Raw genomic sequence first — 12,155 nt, 5'->3', positions numbered from 1 at the left:
CTGTCCCATCAAACTTTACATTTTCTACAAGTTCTCGTACTGAGACAAAATGCAATATGTGCTTCCATGTGGGTCTTATGCAATCACTGAAAGCAGTTGTTTATTTAGTGTAGCGGATATCACGTTCGCCTAACACGCGAAAGGTCCTTGGTTCGAAACCAGGCTTAAACATGTTTTTCCTGTCTTGATTCTGTCCCATCAAACTGTACAGTTTCTACAAGTTCTTCTACTAAGACAAAATGCAATACGTGCTTCCATGTTGACCTAATGCAGTGACGTAAACCAGTTGTTTCTGTAGTGTAGTGGTTATCACGTTCACCTAACACGCGAAAGGTCCCTGGTTCGAAACCAGGCAGAAACAAGACTTTTCTATCTTGATTCTGTCCCATCAAACTGTACATTTTCTACAAGTTCTTGTACTAAGACAAAATGCAATATGTGCTTCCATATGGATCGTATACAATGAGTTTATCAAGTTGTTTCTGTAGTGTAGTGGTTATCACGTTCGCCTCACTCACAAAAGGTCCCTGGTTCGAAACCAGGCAGAAACAGGGCTTTTCTATCTTGATTCTGTCCCATCAAACTGTACAATTTCTACAAGTTCTCATACTAAGACAAAATGCAATATGTGCTTCCATGCGGATCATATACAAGGCATTTATCAAGTTGTTTCTGTAGTGTAGTGGTTGTCACATTCGCCTCACACGCGAAAGGTCCCTGGTTCGAAACAAGGCAGGAACAGGCTTTTTCTGTCTTGATTCTGTCCCATCAAACTGTACAATTTCTACAAGTTCTCATACTAAGACAAAATGCAATATGTGCTTCCATGTGGACCTAATACAGTGAAAAAAAGCAGTTGTTTCTGTAGTGTAGTGGTTATCACGTTAGCCTCACACGCGAAAGGTCGCTGGTTCGAAACCAGGCAGAAACACGTTTTTCCTGTCTTGATTCTGTCCAATCAAACTGTACAGTTTCTACAATTTGTCGTACTAAGACAAAATGCAACATGTGCTTCCATATGGATCGTATACAATGAGTTTATCAAGTTGTTTCTGTAGTGTTGTGTTAATCACGTTCGCCTCACGCGCGAAAGGTCCCTGGTTCGAAACCAGGCAGAAACAGCACTTTTCTATCTTGATTCTGTCCCATCAAACTGTACAGTTTCTACAAGTTCTCTTACTAAGACAAAATGCAATATGTGCTTCAATGTGGGCCTAATGCATTGAGTTAAACCAGTTGTTTCTGTAGTGTAGTGGTTATCACGTTCGCCTCACACGCGAAAGGTCCCTGGTTCGAAACCAGGCAGAAACAAGACTTTTCTATCTTGATTCTGTCCCATCAAACTGTACATTTTCTACTAGTTGTTGTACTAAGACAAAATGCAATATGTGCTTCCATGTGGATCGTATACAATGAGTTTATCAAGTTGTTTCTGTAATGTAGTGGTTATCACGTTCGCCTAACACGCGAAAGGTCCCTGGTTCGAAACCAGGCAGAAACAGGCTTTTTCTGTCTTGATTCTGTCCCATCAAACTGTAAATTTTCTGCAAGTTCTCTTACTAAGACAAAATGCAATATGTGCTTCCATGCGGATCGTATACAATGCATTTATCAAGTTGTTTTTGCAGTGTAGTGGTTATCACGTTCGCCTCACACGCGAAAGGTCCCTGGTTCGAAACCAGGCAGAAACAGACTTTTTCTGTCTTGATTCTGTCCCATCAAACTGTAAAGTTTCTATTAGTTCTCGTACTAAGACAAAATGCAATATGTGCTTCCATGTGGGTCTTATGCAATCACTGAAAGCAGTTGTTTCTGTAGTGTAGTGGTTATCACGTTCGCCTAACACGCGAAAGGTCCCTGGTTCGAAACCAGGCAGAAACAGAACTCTTCTATCTTGATTCTGTCCCATCAAACTGTACATTTTCTACAAGTTGTCGTACTAAGACAAAATGCAATATGTGCTTCCATGCGGATCGTATACAATGCGTTTATCAAGTTGTTTCTGTAGTGTAGTGGTTGTCAGGTTCGCCTAACACGCGAAAAGTCCCTGGTTCGAAACGAGGCAGAAACAAGACTTTTCTATCTTGATTCTGTCCCATCAAACTTTACATTTTCTACAAGTTCTCGTACTAAGACAAAATGCAATATGTGCTTCCATGTGGGTCTTATGCAATCACTGAAAGCAGTTATTTCTTTAGTGTAGTGGATATCACGTTCGCCTAACACGCGAAAGGTCCTTGGTTCGAAACCAGGCTGACACATCTTTTTCCTGTCTTGATTCTGTCCCATCAAACTGTACAGTTTCTACAAGTTCTTCTACTAAGACAAAATGCAATACGTGCTTCCATGTTGACCTAATGCAGTGACGTAAACCAGTTGTTTCTGTAGTGTAGTGGTTATCATGTTCACCTAACACGCGAAAGGTCCCTGGTTCGAAACCAGGCAGAAACAAGACTTTTCTATCTTGATTCTGTCCCATCAAACTGTACATTTTCTACAAGTTCTTGTACTAAGACAAAATGCAATATGTGCTTCCATATGGATCGTATACAATGAGTTTATCAAGTTGTTTCTGTAGTGTAGTGGTTATCACGTTCGCCTCACTCACAAAAGGTCACTGGTTCGAAACCAGGCAGAAACAGGGCTTTTCTATCTTGATTCTGTCCCATCAAACTGTACAATTTCTACAAGTTCTCATACTAAGACAAAATGCAATATGTGCTTCCATGCGGATCGTATACAATGCATTTATCAAGTTGTTTCTGTAGTGTAGTGGTTATCATGTTCGCCTCACACGCGAAAGGTCCCTGGTTCAAAACCAGGCAGGAACAGGCTTTTTCTGTCTTGATTCTGTCCCATCAAACTGTACAATTTCTACAAGTTGTCGTACTAAGACAAAATGCAATATGTGCTTCCATGCGGATCGTATACAATGCATTTATCAAGTTGTTTTTGCAGTGTAGTGGTTATCACGTTCGCCTCACACGCGAAAGGTCCCTGGTTCGAAACCAGGCAGAAACAGACTTTTTCTGTCTTGATTCTGTCCCATCAAACTGTAAAGTTTCTATTAGTTCTCGTACTAAGACAAAATGCAATATGTGCTTCCATGTGGACCTAATACAGTGAAAAAAAAGTAGTTGTTTCTGTAGTGTAGTGGTTATCACGTTAGCCTCACACGCGAAAGGTCCCTGGTTCGAAACCAGGCAGAAACAGGCTTTTTCTGTCTTGATTCTGTCCCATCAAACTGTAAAGTTTCTACAAGTTCTCTTACTAAGACAAAATGCAATATGTGCTTCCATGTGGGTCTTATGCAATCACTGAAAGCAGTAGTTTCTGTAGTGTAGTGGTTATCACGTTCGCCTAACACGCGAAAGGTCCCTGGTTCGAAACCAGGCAGAAACACGTTTTTCCTGTCTTGATTCTGTCCAATCAAACTGTACAGTTTCTACAATTTGTCGTACTAAGACAAAATGCAACATGTGCTTCCATATGGATCGTATACAATGAGTTTATCAAGTTGTTTCTGTAGTGTTGTGTTAATCACGTTCGCCTCACGCGCGAAAGGTCCCTGGTTCGAAACCAGGCAGAAACAGCACTTTTCTATCTTGATTCTGTCCCATCAAACTGTACAGTTTCTACAAGTTCTCTTACTAAGACAAAATGCAATATGTGCTTCAATGTGGGCCTAATGCATTGAGTTAAACCAGTTGTTTCTGTAGTGTAGTGGTTATCACGTTCGCCTCACACGCGAAAGGTCCCTGGTTCGAAACCAGGCAGAAACAAGACTTTTCTATCTTGATTCTGTCCCATCAAACTGTACATTTTCTACTAGTTGTTGTACTAAGACAAAATGCAATATGTGCTTCCATGTGGATCGTATACCATGAGTTTATCAAGTTGTTTCTGTAGTGTAGTGGTTATCCCGTTCGCCTAAGACGCGAAAGGTCCCTGGTTCGAAACCAGGCAGAAACAGGCTTTTTCTGTCTTGATTCTGTCCCATCAAACTGTAAATTTTCTGCAAGTTCTCTTACTAAGACAAAATGCAATATGTGCTTCCATGTGGGCCTAATGCATTGAGTTAAACCAGTTGTTTCTGTAGTGTAGTGGTTATCACGTTTGCCTCACACGCGAAAGGTCCCTGGTTCGAAACCAGGCAGAAACAAGACTTTTCTATCTTGATTCTGTCCCATCAAACTGTACATTTTCTACAAGTTGTCCTACTAAGACAAAATGCAATATGTGCTTCCATGCGGATCGTATACAATGCATTTATCAAGTTGTTTTTGCAGTGTAGTGGTTATCACGTTCGCCTCACACGCGAAAGGTCCCTGGTTCGAAACCAGGCAGAAACAGACTTTTTCTGTCTTGATTCTGTCCCATCAAACTGTAAAGTTTCTATAAGTTCTCGTACTAAGACAAAATGTAATATGTGCTTCCATGTGGGTCTTATGCAATCACTGAAAGCAGTTGTTTCTGTAGTGTAGTGGTTATCACGTTCGCCTAACACGCGAAAGGTTCCTGGTTCGAAACCAGGCAGAAACAGAACTCTTCTATCTTGATTCTGTCCCATCAAACTGTACATTTTCTACAAGTTGTTGTACTAAGACAAAATGCAAAATGTGCTTCCATGCGGATCGTATACAATGAGTTTATCAAGTTGTTTCTGTAGTGTAGTGGTTATCACGTTCGCCTCACACACGAAAGGTCCCTGGTTCGAAACCAGGCAGAAACAAGACTTTTCTATCTTGATTCTGTCCCATCAAACATTACATTTTCTACAAGTTCTTGTACTAAGACAAAATGCAATATGTGCTTCCATGTGGGTCTTATGCAATCACTGAAAGCAGTTGTTTCAGTAGTGTAGTGGTTATCACGTTCGCCTAACACGCGAAAGGTCCTTGGTTCGAAACCAGGCAGAAACAAGACTTTTCTATCTTGATTCTGTCCCATCAAACTGTACATTTTCTACAATTTGTCGTACTAAGACAAAATGCAACATGTGCTTCCATATGGATCGTATACAATGAGTTTATCAAGTTGTTTCTGTAGTGTTGTGTTAATCACGTTCGCTTCACGCGCGAAAGGTCCCTGGTTCGAAACCAGGCAGAAACAGCACTTTTCTATCTTGATTCTGTCCCATCAAACTGTACAGTTTCTACAAGTTCTCTTACTAAGACAAAATGCAATATATGCTTCCATGTGGATCGTATACAATGCATTTATCAAGTTGTTTCTGTAGTGTAGTGGTTATCACGTTCGCCTCACACGCGAAAGGTCCCTGGTTCGAAACCAGGCAGAAACAGGCTTTTTCTGTCTTGATTCTGTCCCATCAAACTGTTAAGTTTCTACAAGTTCTCTTACTAAGACAAAATGCAATATGTGCTTCCATGTGGGTCTTATGCAATCTCTGAAAGCAGTTGTTTCTGTAGTGTAGTGATTATCACGTTCGCCTAACACGCGAAAGGTCCCTGGTTCGAAACCAGGCAGAAACAGAACTCTTCTATCTTGATTCTGTCCCATCAAACTGTACATTTTCTACAAGTTGTCGTGCTAAGACAAAATGCAATATGTGCTTCCATGTGGATCGTATACAATGCGTTTATCAAGTTGTTTCTGTAGTGTAGTGGTTATCAGGTTCGCCTAACACGCGAAAAGTCCCTGGTTCGAAACGAGGCAGAAACAAGACTTTTCTATCTTGATTCTGTCCCATCAAACTTTACATTTTCTACAAGTTCTCGTACTGAGACAAAATGCAATATGTGCTTCCATGTGGGTCTTATGCAATCACTGAAAGCAGTTGTTTCTTTAGTGTAGCGGATATCACGTTCGCCTAACACGCGAAAGGTCCTTGGTTCGAAACCAGGCTTAAACATGTTTTTCCTGTCTTGATTCTGTCCCATCAAACTGTACAGTTTCTACAAGTTCTTCTACTAAGACAAAATGCAATACGTGCTTCCATGTTGACCTAATGCAGTGACGTAAACCAGTTGTTTCTGTAGTGTAGTGGTTATCACGTTCACCTAACACGCGAAAGGTCCCTGGTTCGAAACCAGGCAGAAACAAGACTTTTCTATCTTGATTCTGTCCCTTCAAACTGTACATTTTCTACAAGTTCTTGTACTAAGACAAAATGCAATATGTGCTTCCATATGGATCGTATACAAGGAGTTTATCAAGTTGTTTCTGTAGTGTAGTGGTTATCACGTTCGCCTCACTCACAAAAGGTCCCTGGTTCGAAACCAGGCAGAAACAGGGCTTTTCTATCTTGATTCTGTCCCATCAAACTGTACAATTTCTACAAGTTCTCATACTAAGACAAAATGCAATATGTGCTTCCATGCGGATCGTATACAATGCATTTATCAAGTTGTTTCTGTAGTGTAGTGGTTATCATGTTCGCCTCACACGCGAAAGGTCCCTGGTTCGAAACCAGGCAGGAACAGGCTTTTTCTGTCTTGATTCTGTCCCATCAAACTGTAAAGTTTCTACAAGTTCTCTTACTAAGACAAAATGCAATATGTGCTTCCACGTGGGTCTTATGCAATCACTGAAAGCAGTTGTTTCTGTAGTGTAGTGGTTATCACGTTCGCCTAACACGCGAAAGGTCCCTGGTTCGAAACCAGGCAGAAACACGTTTTTCCTGTCTTGATTCTGTCCAATCAAACTGTACAGTTTCTACAAGTTGTCGTACTAAGACAAAATGCAATATGTGCTTCCATGCGGATCGTATACAATGCATTTATCAAGTTGTTTCTGTAGTGTAGTGGTTAGCACGTTCGCCTCACACACGAAAGGTCCCTGGTTCGAAACCAGGCAGAAACAAGACTTTTCTATCTTGATTCTGTCCCATCAAACATTACATTTTCTACAAGTTCTTGTACTAAGACAAAATGCAATATTTGCTTCCATGTGGGTCTTATGCAATCACTGAAAGCAGTTGTTTTTGTAGTGTCGTGGTTATCACGTTCGCCTCACACACGAAAGGTCCCTGGTTCGAAACCAGGCAGAAACAGAACTCTTCTATCTTGATTCTGTCCCATCAAACTGTACATTTTCTACAAGTTGTCGTACTAAGACAAAATGCAATATGTGCTTCCATGCGGATCGTATACAATGCGTTTATCAAGTTGTTTCTGTAGTGTAGTGGTTATCAGGTTCGCCTAACACGCGAAAAGTCCCTGGTTCGAAACGAGGCAGAAACAAGACTTTTCTATCTTGATTCTGTCCCATCAAACTGTAAAGTTTCTACAAGTTCTCGTACTAAGACAAAATGCAATATGTACTTCCATGTGGGTCTTATGCAATCACTGAAAGCAGTTGTTTTTTTAGTGTAGTGGTTATCACGTTCGCCTCACACGCGAAAGGTCCCTGGTTCGAAACCAGGCAGAAACAAGACTTTTCTATCTTGGTTCTGTCCCATCAAACTGTACATTTTCTACAAGTTGTCGTACTAAGACAAAATGAAATATGTGCTTCCATGCGGATCGTATACAATGCGTTTATCAAGCTGTTTCTGTAGTGTAGTGGTTATCACGTTCGCCTAACACGCGAAAGGTCCTTGGTTCGAAACCAGGCAGAAACAGGCCTTTTCTATCTTAATTCTGTCCCATCAAACTGTACATTTTCTACAAGTTGTAGTACTAAGACAAAATGCAATATGTGCTTCCATGCGGATCGTATACAATGCGTTTATCAAGCTGTTTCTTTAGTGTAGTGGTTATCACGTTCGCCTAACACGCGAAAGGTCCCTGGTTCGAAACCAGGCAGAAACACGTTTTTCCTGTCTTGATTCTGTCCCATCAAACTGTACAGTTTCTACAAGTTCTTCTACTAAGACAAAATGCAATATGTGCTTCCATGTTGACCTATTGCAGTGACATAAACCAGTTGTTTCTGTAGTGTAGTGGTTATCACGTTCACCTAACACGCGAAAGGTCCCTGGTTCGAAACCAGGCAGAAACAGGACTCTCTTTCTATGTGCTTGATTCTGTCCCATCAAATATTACATTTTCTACAAGTTGTTGTACTAAGACAAAATGCAATATGTGCTTCCATGTGGATTGTATACCATGAGTTTATCAAGTTGTTTCTGTAGTGTAGTGGTTATCACGTTCGCCTAACACGCGAAAGGTCCCTGGTTCGAAACCAGGCAGAAACAGGCTTTTTCTGTCTTGATTCTGTCCCATCAAACTGTACATTTTCTACTAGTTGTTGTACTAAGACAAAATGCAATATGTGCTTCCATGTGGATCGTATACCATGAGTTTATCAAGTTGTTTCTGTAGTGTAGTGGTTATCACGTTCGCCTAACGCGCGAAAGGTCACTGGTTCGAAACCAGGCAGAAACAGGCTTTTTCTGTCTTGATTCTGTCCCATCAAACTGTAAATTTTCTGCAAGTTCTCTTACTAAGACAAAATGCAATATGTGCTTCCATGCGGATCGTATACAATGCGTTTATCAAGTTGTTTCTGTAGTGTAGTGGTTATCAGGTTCGCCTAACACGCGAAAAGTCCCTGGTTCGAAACGAGGCAGAAACAAGACTTTTCTATCTTGATTCTGTCCCATCAAACTGTAAAGTTTCTACAAGTTCTCGTACTAAGAAAAAATGCAATATGTACTTCCATGTGGGTCTTATGCAATCACTGAAAGCAGCTGTTTTTTTAGTGTAGTGGTTATCACGTTCGCCTCACACGCGAAAGGTCCCTGGTTCGAAACCAGGCAGAAACAAGACTTTTCTATCTTGGTTCTGTCCCATCAAACTGTACATTTTCTACAAGTTGTCGTACTAAGACAAAATGCAATATTTGCTTCCATGCGGATCGTATACAATGCGTTTTTCAAGCTGTTTCTGTAGTGTAGTGGTTATCACGTTCGCCTAACACGCGAAAGGTCCCTGGTTCGAAACCAGGCAGAAACACGTTTTTCCTGTCTTGATTCTGTCCCATCAAACTGTACAGTTTCTACAAGTTCTTCTACTAAGACAAAATGCAATATGTGCTTCCATGTTGACCTATTGCAGTGACATAAACTAGTTGTTTCTGTAGTGTAGTGGTTATCACGTTCACCTAACACGCGAAAGGTCCCTGGTTCGAAACCAGGCAGAAACAGGACTCTCTTTCGATGTGCTTGATTCTGTCCCATCAAATATTACATTTTCTACAAGTTGTTGTACTAAGACAAAATGCAATATGTGCTTCCATGTGGATTGTATACCATGAGTTTATCAAGTTGTTTCTGTAGTGTAGTGGTTATCACGTTCGCCTAACACGCGAAAGGTCCCTGTTTCGAAACCAGGCAGAAACAGGCTTTTTCTGTCTTGATTCTGTCCCATCAAACTGTAAAGTTTCTACAAGTTTTCGTACTAAGACAAAATGCAATATGTGCTTCCATGTGGGTCTCATGCAATCACTGAAAGCAGTTGTTTCTTTAGAGTAGTGGTTATCACGTTCGCCTAACATGCGAAAGGTCCCTGGTTCGAAACCAGGCAGAAACAGGACTCTTCTATGTTGATTCTGTCCCATCAAACACTACATTTTCTACTAGTTCTCGTACTAAGACAAAATGCAACATGTGCTTCCATGCAGATCGTATACAATGAGTTTATCAAGTTGTTTCTGTAGTGTAGTGGTTATCACGTTCGCCTCACACGCGAAAGGTCCCTGGTTCGAAACCAGGCAGAAACAAGAATTTTCTATCTTGATTCTGTCCCATCAAAAAGTACATTTTCTACAATTTGGCTTACTAAGACAAAATGCAATATGTGCATCCATGTGGGTCTCATGCAATCACTAAAAGCAGTTATTTCTGTAGTGTAATGGTTATCACGGTGGCCTAACACGCGAAAGGTCCCTTGTTCGAAACCAGGCAGAAACAGGCTTTTTCTGTCTTGATTCTGTCCCATCAAACATTACATTTTCTACAAGTTGTTGTACTAAGACAAAATGCAATATGTGCTTCCATGCGGATCGTATACAATAAGTTTATCAAGTTGTTTCTGTAGTGTAGTGATTATCACGTTCGCCTCACACGCAAAAGGTCCCTGGTTTGAAACCAGGCAGTAACAAGACTTTTCTATCTTGATTCTGTCCCATCAAAAAGTACATTTTCTACAAGTTGTCGTACTAAGACAAAATGCAATATGTGCTTCCATTGGGATCGTATACAATGCTTTTAACAAGTTGTTTCTGTAGTGTAGTGACTATCACGTTCGCCTAACATGAGAAAGGTCCCTGGTTCGAAACCAGGCAGAAACAGGCCTTTTCTATCTTAATTCTGTCCCATCAAACTGTACAGTTTCTACAAGTTCTTCTACTAAGACAAAATGCAATATGTGCTTCCATGTTGACCTAATGCAGTCATATAAACCAGTTGTTTCTGTAGTGTAGTGGTTATCACGTTCGCCTAACACGCGAAAGGTCCCTGGATCGAAACCAGGCAGAAACAGGACTTTTCTATCTTGATTCTGTCCCATCAAACTGTACATTTTCTACAATTTGTCTAACTAAGACAAAATGCACTATATGCTTCCATGTGGGTCTCATGCAATCACTAAAAGCAGTTATTTCTGTAGTGTAATGATTATCATGTTCGCCTAACACGTGAAAGGTCCCTGGTTCGAAACCAGGCAGAAACAGGTATTTTTTGTCTTGATTCTGTCCCATCAAACTGTAAAGTTTCTACAAGTTCTCTTACTAAGACGAAAGGTCCCTGTTTCGAAACCAGGCAGAAACAAGCTTTTTCTATCTTGATTCTGTCCCATGAAACTCTACAGTTTCTACAAGTTCTCATACTAAGACAAAATGCAATATGTGCTTCCATGTGGGTCTCATGCAACCACTAAAAGCGGTTGTTTCTGTAGTGTAGTGGTTATCACGTTCGCCTCACACGCGAAAGGTCCCTGGTTCGAAACCAGGCAGAAACAAGACTTTTCTATCTTGATTCTGTCCCATCAAACTGTACATTTTCTAGAAGTTGTCGTACTAAGACAAAATGCAATAGGTGCTTCCATGCGGATCGTGTACAATGCGTTTATCAAGTTGTTTCTGTATTGTAGAAAACTACACTTGCAGAAACTGTACATTTTCTACAAGTTCTCTTACTAAGACAAAATGCAATATATGCTTCCATGCGGATCGTATACAATGCATTTATCAAGTTGTTTCTGTAGTGTAGTGGTTATCACGTTCGCCTCACACGCGAAAGGTCCCTGGTTCGAAACCAGGCAGAAACAAGATTTTTCTGTCTTGATTCTGTCCCATCAAACATTACATTTTCTACAAGATTTTGTACTAAGACAAAATGCAATATGTGCTTCCATGCGGATCGTATACAATAAGTTTATCAAGTTGTTTCTGTAGTGTAGTGATTATCACGTTCGCCTCACACGCAAAAGGTCCCTGGTTCGAAACCAGGCAGAAACAGGCATTTTCTATCTTAATTCTGTCCCATCAAACTGTACATTTTCTACAATTTGTCTTACTAAGACAAAATGCAATATGTGCTTCCATGTGGGTCTCATGCAATCACTAAAAGCAGTTGTTTCTCTAGTGTAGTGGTTATCACGTTGGCCTCACACGCGAAAGGTTCCTGGTTCGAAACCAGGCAGAAACAGGCTTTTTCTGTCTTGATTCTGTCCCATCAAACTGTAAAGTTTCTACAAGTTCTCGTACTAAGACGAAAGGTCCCTGGTTCGAAACCAGGCAGAAACAAGCTTTTTCTGTCTTGATTCTGTCCCATCAAACTGTAAAGTTTCTACAAGTTCTCGTACTAAGACGAAAGGTCCCTGGTTCGAAACCAGGCAGAAACAGGCTTTTTCTGTCTTGATTCTGTCCCATCAAACTGTAAAGTTTCTACAAGTTCTCGTACTAAGACGAAAGGTCCCTGGTTCGAAACCAGGCAGAAACAGGCTTTTTCTGTCTTGATTCTGTCCCATCAAACTGTAAATTTTCTGCAAGTTCTCATACTAAGACAAAATGCAATATGTGCTTCCATGTGGACCTAATGCATTGAATTAAACCAGTTGTTTCTGTAGTGTAGTGGTTATCACGTTCGCCTAACACGCGAAAGGTCCCTGGTTCGAAACCAGGCAGAAACAAGACTTTTCTATCTTGATTCTGTCCCATCAAACTGTACAGTTTCTACAAATTCTCTAAGA

The 12,155-nt window shown here is 40.7% G+C and overlaps 36 non-coding genes across 36 annotated transcripts; all 36 read left to right on the top strand.

Moving 5' to 3' along the window:
• The first annotated feature begins 288 nt into the window (after positions 1 to 288).
• Positions 289 to 361, top strand: trnav-aac (transfer RNA valine (anticodon AAC)). Its single transcript has one exon. It is a non-coding gene; the product is annotated as a tRNA-Val (tRNA).
• Positions 362 to 668: 307 nt separating this feature from the next.
• trnav-cac (transfer RNA valine (anticodon CAC)) lies at positions 669 to 741 on the top strand. Its single transcript has one exon. It is a non-coding gene; the product is annotated as a tRNA-Val (tRNA).
• Positions 742 to 858: 117 nt separating this feature from the next.
• On the top strand, positions 859 to 931 carry trnav-cac (transfer RNA valine (anticodon CAC)). Its single transcript has one exon. It is a non-coding gene; the product is annotated as a tRNA-Val (tRNA).
• A 307-nt stretch (positions 932 to 1,238) lies between these two features.
• On the top strand, positions 1,239 to 1,311 carry trnav-cac (transfer RNA valine (anticodon CAC)). The gene has a single exon. It is a non-coding gene; the product is annotated as a tRNA-Val (tRNA).
• A 307-nt stretch (positions 1,312 to 1,618) lies between these two features.
• On the top strand, positions 1,619 to 1,691 carry trnav-cac (transfer RNA valine (anticodon CAC)). The gene has a single exon. It is a non-coding gene; the product is annotated as a tRNA-Val (tRNA).
• Positions 1,692 to 1,808: 117 nt separating this feature from the next.
• Positions 1,809 to 1,881, top strand: trnav-aac (transfer RNA valine (anticodon AAC)). Its single transcript has one exon. It is a non-coding gene; the product is annotated as a tRNA-Val (tRNA).
• An 877-nt stretch (positions 1,882 to 2,758) lies between these two features.
• trnav-cac (transfer RNA valine (anticodon CAC)) lies at positions 2,759 to 2,831 on the top strand. Its single transcript has one exon. It is a non-coding gene; the product is annotated as a tRNA-Val (tRNA).
• A 117-nt stretch (positions 2,832 to 2,948) lies between these two features.
• trnav-cac (transfer RNA valine (anticodon CAC)) lies at positions 2,949 to 3,021 on the top strand. Its single transcript has one exon. It is a non-coding gene; the product is annotated as a tRNA-Val (tRNA).
• A 118-nt stretch (positions 3,022 to 3,139) lies between these two features.
• Positions 3,140 to 3,212, top strand: trnav-cac (transfer RNA valine (anticodon CAC)). The gene has a single exon. It is a non-coding gene; the product is annotated as a tRNA-Val (tRNA).
• Positions 3,213 to 3,329: 117 nt separating this feature from the next.
• trnav-aac (transfer RNA valine (anticodon AAC)) lies at positions 3,330 to 3,402 on the top strand. The gene has a single exon. It is a non-coding gene; the product is annotated as a tRNA-Val (tRNA).
• A 307-nt stretch (positions 3,403 to 3,709) lies between these two features.
• On the top strand, positions 3,710 to 3,782 carry trnav-cac (transfer RNA valine (anticodon CAC)). Its single transcript has one exon. It is a non-coding gene; the product is annotated as a tRNA-Val (tRNA).
• Positions 3,783 to 3,899: 117 nt separating this feature from the next.
• Positions 3,900 to 3,972, top strand: trnal-aag (transfer RNA leucine (anticodon AAG)). Its single transcript has one exon. It is a non-coding gene; the product is annotated as a tRNA-Leu (tRNA).
• Positions 3,973 to 4,089: 117 nt separating this feature from the next.
• trnav-cac (transfer RNA valine (anticodon CAC)) lies at positions 4,090 to 4,162 on the top strand. Its single transcript has one exon. It is a non-coding gene; the product is annotated as a tRNA-Val (tRNA).
• Positions 4,163 to 4,279: 117 nt separating this feature from the next.
• On the top strand, positions 4,280 to 4,352 carry trnav-cac (transfer RNA valine (anticodon CAC)). Its single transcript has one exon. It is a non-coding gene; the product is annotated as a tRNA-Val (tRNA).
• Positions 4,353 to 4,469: 117 nt separating this feature from the next.
• trnav-aac (transfer RNA valine (anticodon AAC)) lies at positions 4,470 to 4,542 on the top strand. The gene has a single exon. It is a non-coding gene; the product is annotated as a tRNA-Val (tRNA).
• A 117-nt stretch (positions 4,543 to 4,659) lies between these two features.
• trnav-cac (transfer RNA valine (anticodon CAC)) lies at positions 4,660 to 4,732 on the top strand. The gene has a single exon. It is a non-coding gene; the product is annotated as a tRNA-Val (tRNA).
• Positions 4,733 to 5,229: 497 nt separating this feature from the next.
• trnav-cac (transfer RNA valine (anticodon CAC)) lies at positions 5,230 to 5,302 on the top strand. Its single transcript has one exon. It is a non-coding gene; the product is annotated as a tRNA-Val (tRNA).
• A 117-nt stretch (positions 5,303 to 5,419) lies between these two features.
• trnav-aac (transfer RNA valine (anticodon AAC)) lies at positions 5,420 to 5,492 on the top strand. The gene has a single exon. It is a non-coding gene; the product is annotated as a tRNA-Val (tRNA).
• A 497-nt stretch (positions 5,493 to 5,989) lies between these two features.
• trnav-aac (transfer RNA valine (anticodon AAC)) lies at positions 5,990 to 6,062 on the top strand. Its single transcript has one exon. It is a non-coding gene; the product is annotated as a tRNA-Val (tRNA).
• Positions 6,063 to 6,369: 307 nt separating this feature from the next.
• On the top strand, positions 6,370 to 6,442 carry trnav-cac (transfer RNA valine (anticodon CAC)). Its single transcript has one exon. It is a non-coding gene; the product is annotated as a tRNA-Val (tRNA).
• Positions 6,443 to 6,559: 117 nt separating this feature from the next.
• On the top strand, positions 6,560 to 6,632 carry trnav-aac (transfer RNA valine (anticodon AAC)). The gene has a single exon. It is a non-coding gene; the product is annotated as a tRNA-Val (tRNA).
• A 117-nt stretch (positions 6,633 to 6,749) lies between these two features.
• On the top strand, positions 6,750 to 6,822 carry trnav-cac (transfer RNA valine (anticodon CAC)). The gene has a single exon. It is a non-coding gene; the product is annotated as a tRNA-Val (tRNA).
• A 497-nt stretch (positions 6,823 to 7,319) lies between these two features.
• trnav-cac (transfer RNA valine (anticodon CAC)) lies at positions 7,320 to 7,392 on the top strand. Its single transcript has one exon. It is a non-coding gene; the product is annotated as a tRNA-Val (tRNA).
• Positions 7,393 to 7,509: 117 nt separating this feature from the next.
• Positions 7,510 to 7,582, top strand: trnav-aac (transfer RNA valine (anticodon AAC)). The gene has a single exon. It is a non-coding gene; the product is annotated as a tRNA-Val (tRNA).
• Positions 7,583 to 7,889: 307 nt separating this feature from the next.
• Positions 7,890 to 7,962, top strand: trnav-aac (transfer RNA valine (anticodon AAC)). The gene has a single exon. It is a non-coding gene; the product is annotated as a tRNA-Val (tRNA).
• A 123-nt stretch (positions 7,963 to 8,085) lies between these two features.
• Positions 8,086 to 8,158, top strand: trnav-aac (transfer RNA valine (anticodon AAC)). Its single transcript has one exon. It is a non-coding gene; the product is annotated as a tRNA-Val (tRNA).
• A 497-nt stretch (positions 8,159 to 8,655) lies between these two features.
• Positions 8,656 to 8,728, top strand: trnav-cac (transfer RNA valine (anticodon CAC)). The gene has a single exon. It is a non-coding gene; the product is annotated as a tRNA-Val (tRNA).
• A 117-nt stretch (positions 8,729 to 8,845) lies between these two features.
• Positions 8,846 to 8,918, top strand: trnav-aac (transfer RNA valine (anticodon AAC)). Its single transcript has one exon. It is a non-coding gene; the product is annotated as a tRNA-Val (tRNA).
• Positions 8,919 to 9,035: 117 nt separating this feature from the next.
• Positions 9,036 to 9,108, top strand: trnav-aac (transfer RNA valine (anticodon AAC)). The gene has a single exon. It is a non-coding gene; the product is annotated as a tRNA-Val (tRNA).
• A 503-nt stretch (positions 9,109 to 9,611) lies between these two features.
• On the top strand, positions 9,612 to 9,684 carry trnav-cac (transfer RNA valine (anticodon CAC)). The gene has a single exon. It is a non-coding gene; the product is annotated as a tRNA-Val (tRNA).
• A 687-nt stretch (positions 9,685 to 10,371) lies between these two features.
• On the top strand, positions 10,372 to 10,444 carry trnav-aac (transfer RNA valine (anticodon AAC)). The gene has a single exon. It is a non-coding gene; the product is annotated as a tRNA-Val (tRNA).
• Positions 10,445 to 10,849: 405 nt separating this feature from the next.
• Positions 10,850 to 10,922, top strand: trnav-cac (transfer RNA valine (anticodon CAC)). The gene has a single exon. It is a non-coding gene; the product is annotated as a tRNA-Val (tRNA).
• A 236-nt stretch (positions 10,923 to 11,158) lies between these two features.
• On the top strand, positions 11,159 to 11,231 carry trnav-cac (transfer RNA valine (anticodon CAC)). Its single transcript has one exon. It is a non-coding gene; the product is annotated as a tRNA-Val (tRNA).
• A 117-nt stretch (positions 11,232 to 11,348) lies between these two features.
• On the top strand, positions 11,349 to 11,421 carry trnav-cac (transfer RNA valine (anticodon CAC)). The gene has a single exon. It is a non-coding gene; the product is annotated as a tRNA-Val (tRNA).
• Positions 11,422 to 11,538: 117 nt separating this feature from the next.
• On the top strand, positions 11,539 to 11,611 carry trnav-cac (transfer RNA valine (anticodon CAC)). The gene has a single exon. It is a non-coding gene; the product is annotated as a tRNA-Val (tRNA).
• Positions 11,612 to 12,022: 411 nt separating this feature from the next.
• trnav-cac (transfer RNA valine (anticodon CAC)) lies at positions 12,023 to 12,095 on the top strand. Its single transcript has one exon. It is a non-coding gene; the product is annotated as a tRNA-Val (tRNA).
• The last annotated feature ends 60 nt before the right edge of the window (positions 12,096 to 12,155 follow it).

Source organism: Astyanax mexicanus, chromosome 3 (genome assembly GCF_023375975.1).
Source record: "Astyanax mexicanus isolate ESR-SI-001 chromosome 3, AstMex3_surface, whole genome shotgun sequence".
In the NCBI taxonomy this organism is placed as follows: domain Eukaryota; kingdom Metazoa; phylum Chordata; class Actinopteri; order Characiformes; family Acestrorhamphidae; genus Astyanax; species Astyanax mexicanus.
Note: the sequence above shows the minus strand (reverse complement) of the source record. Positions and strands in the feature narration are given on the sequence as shown.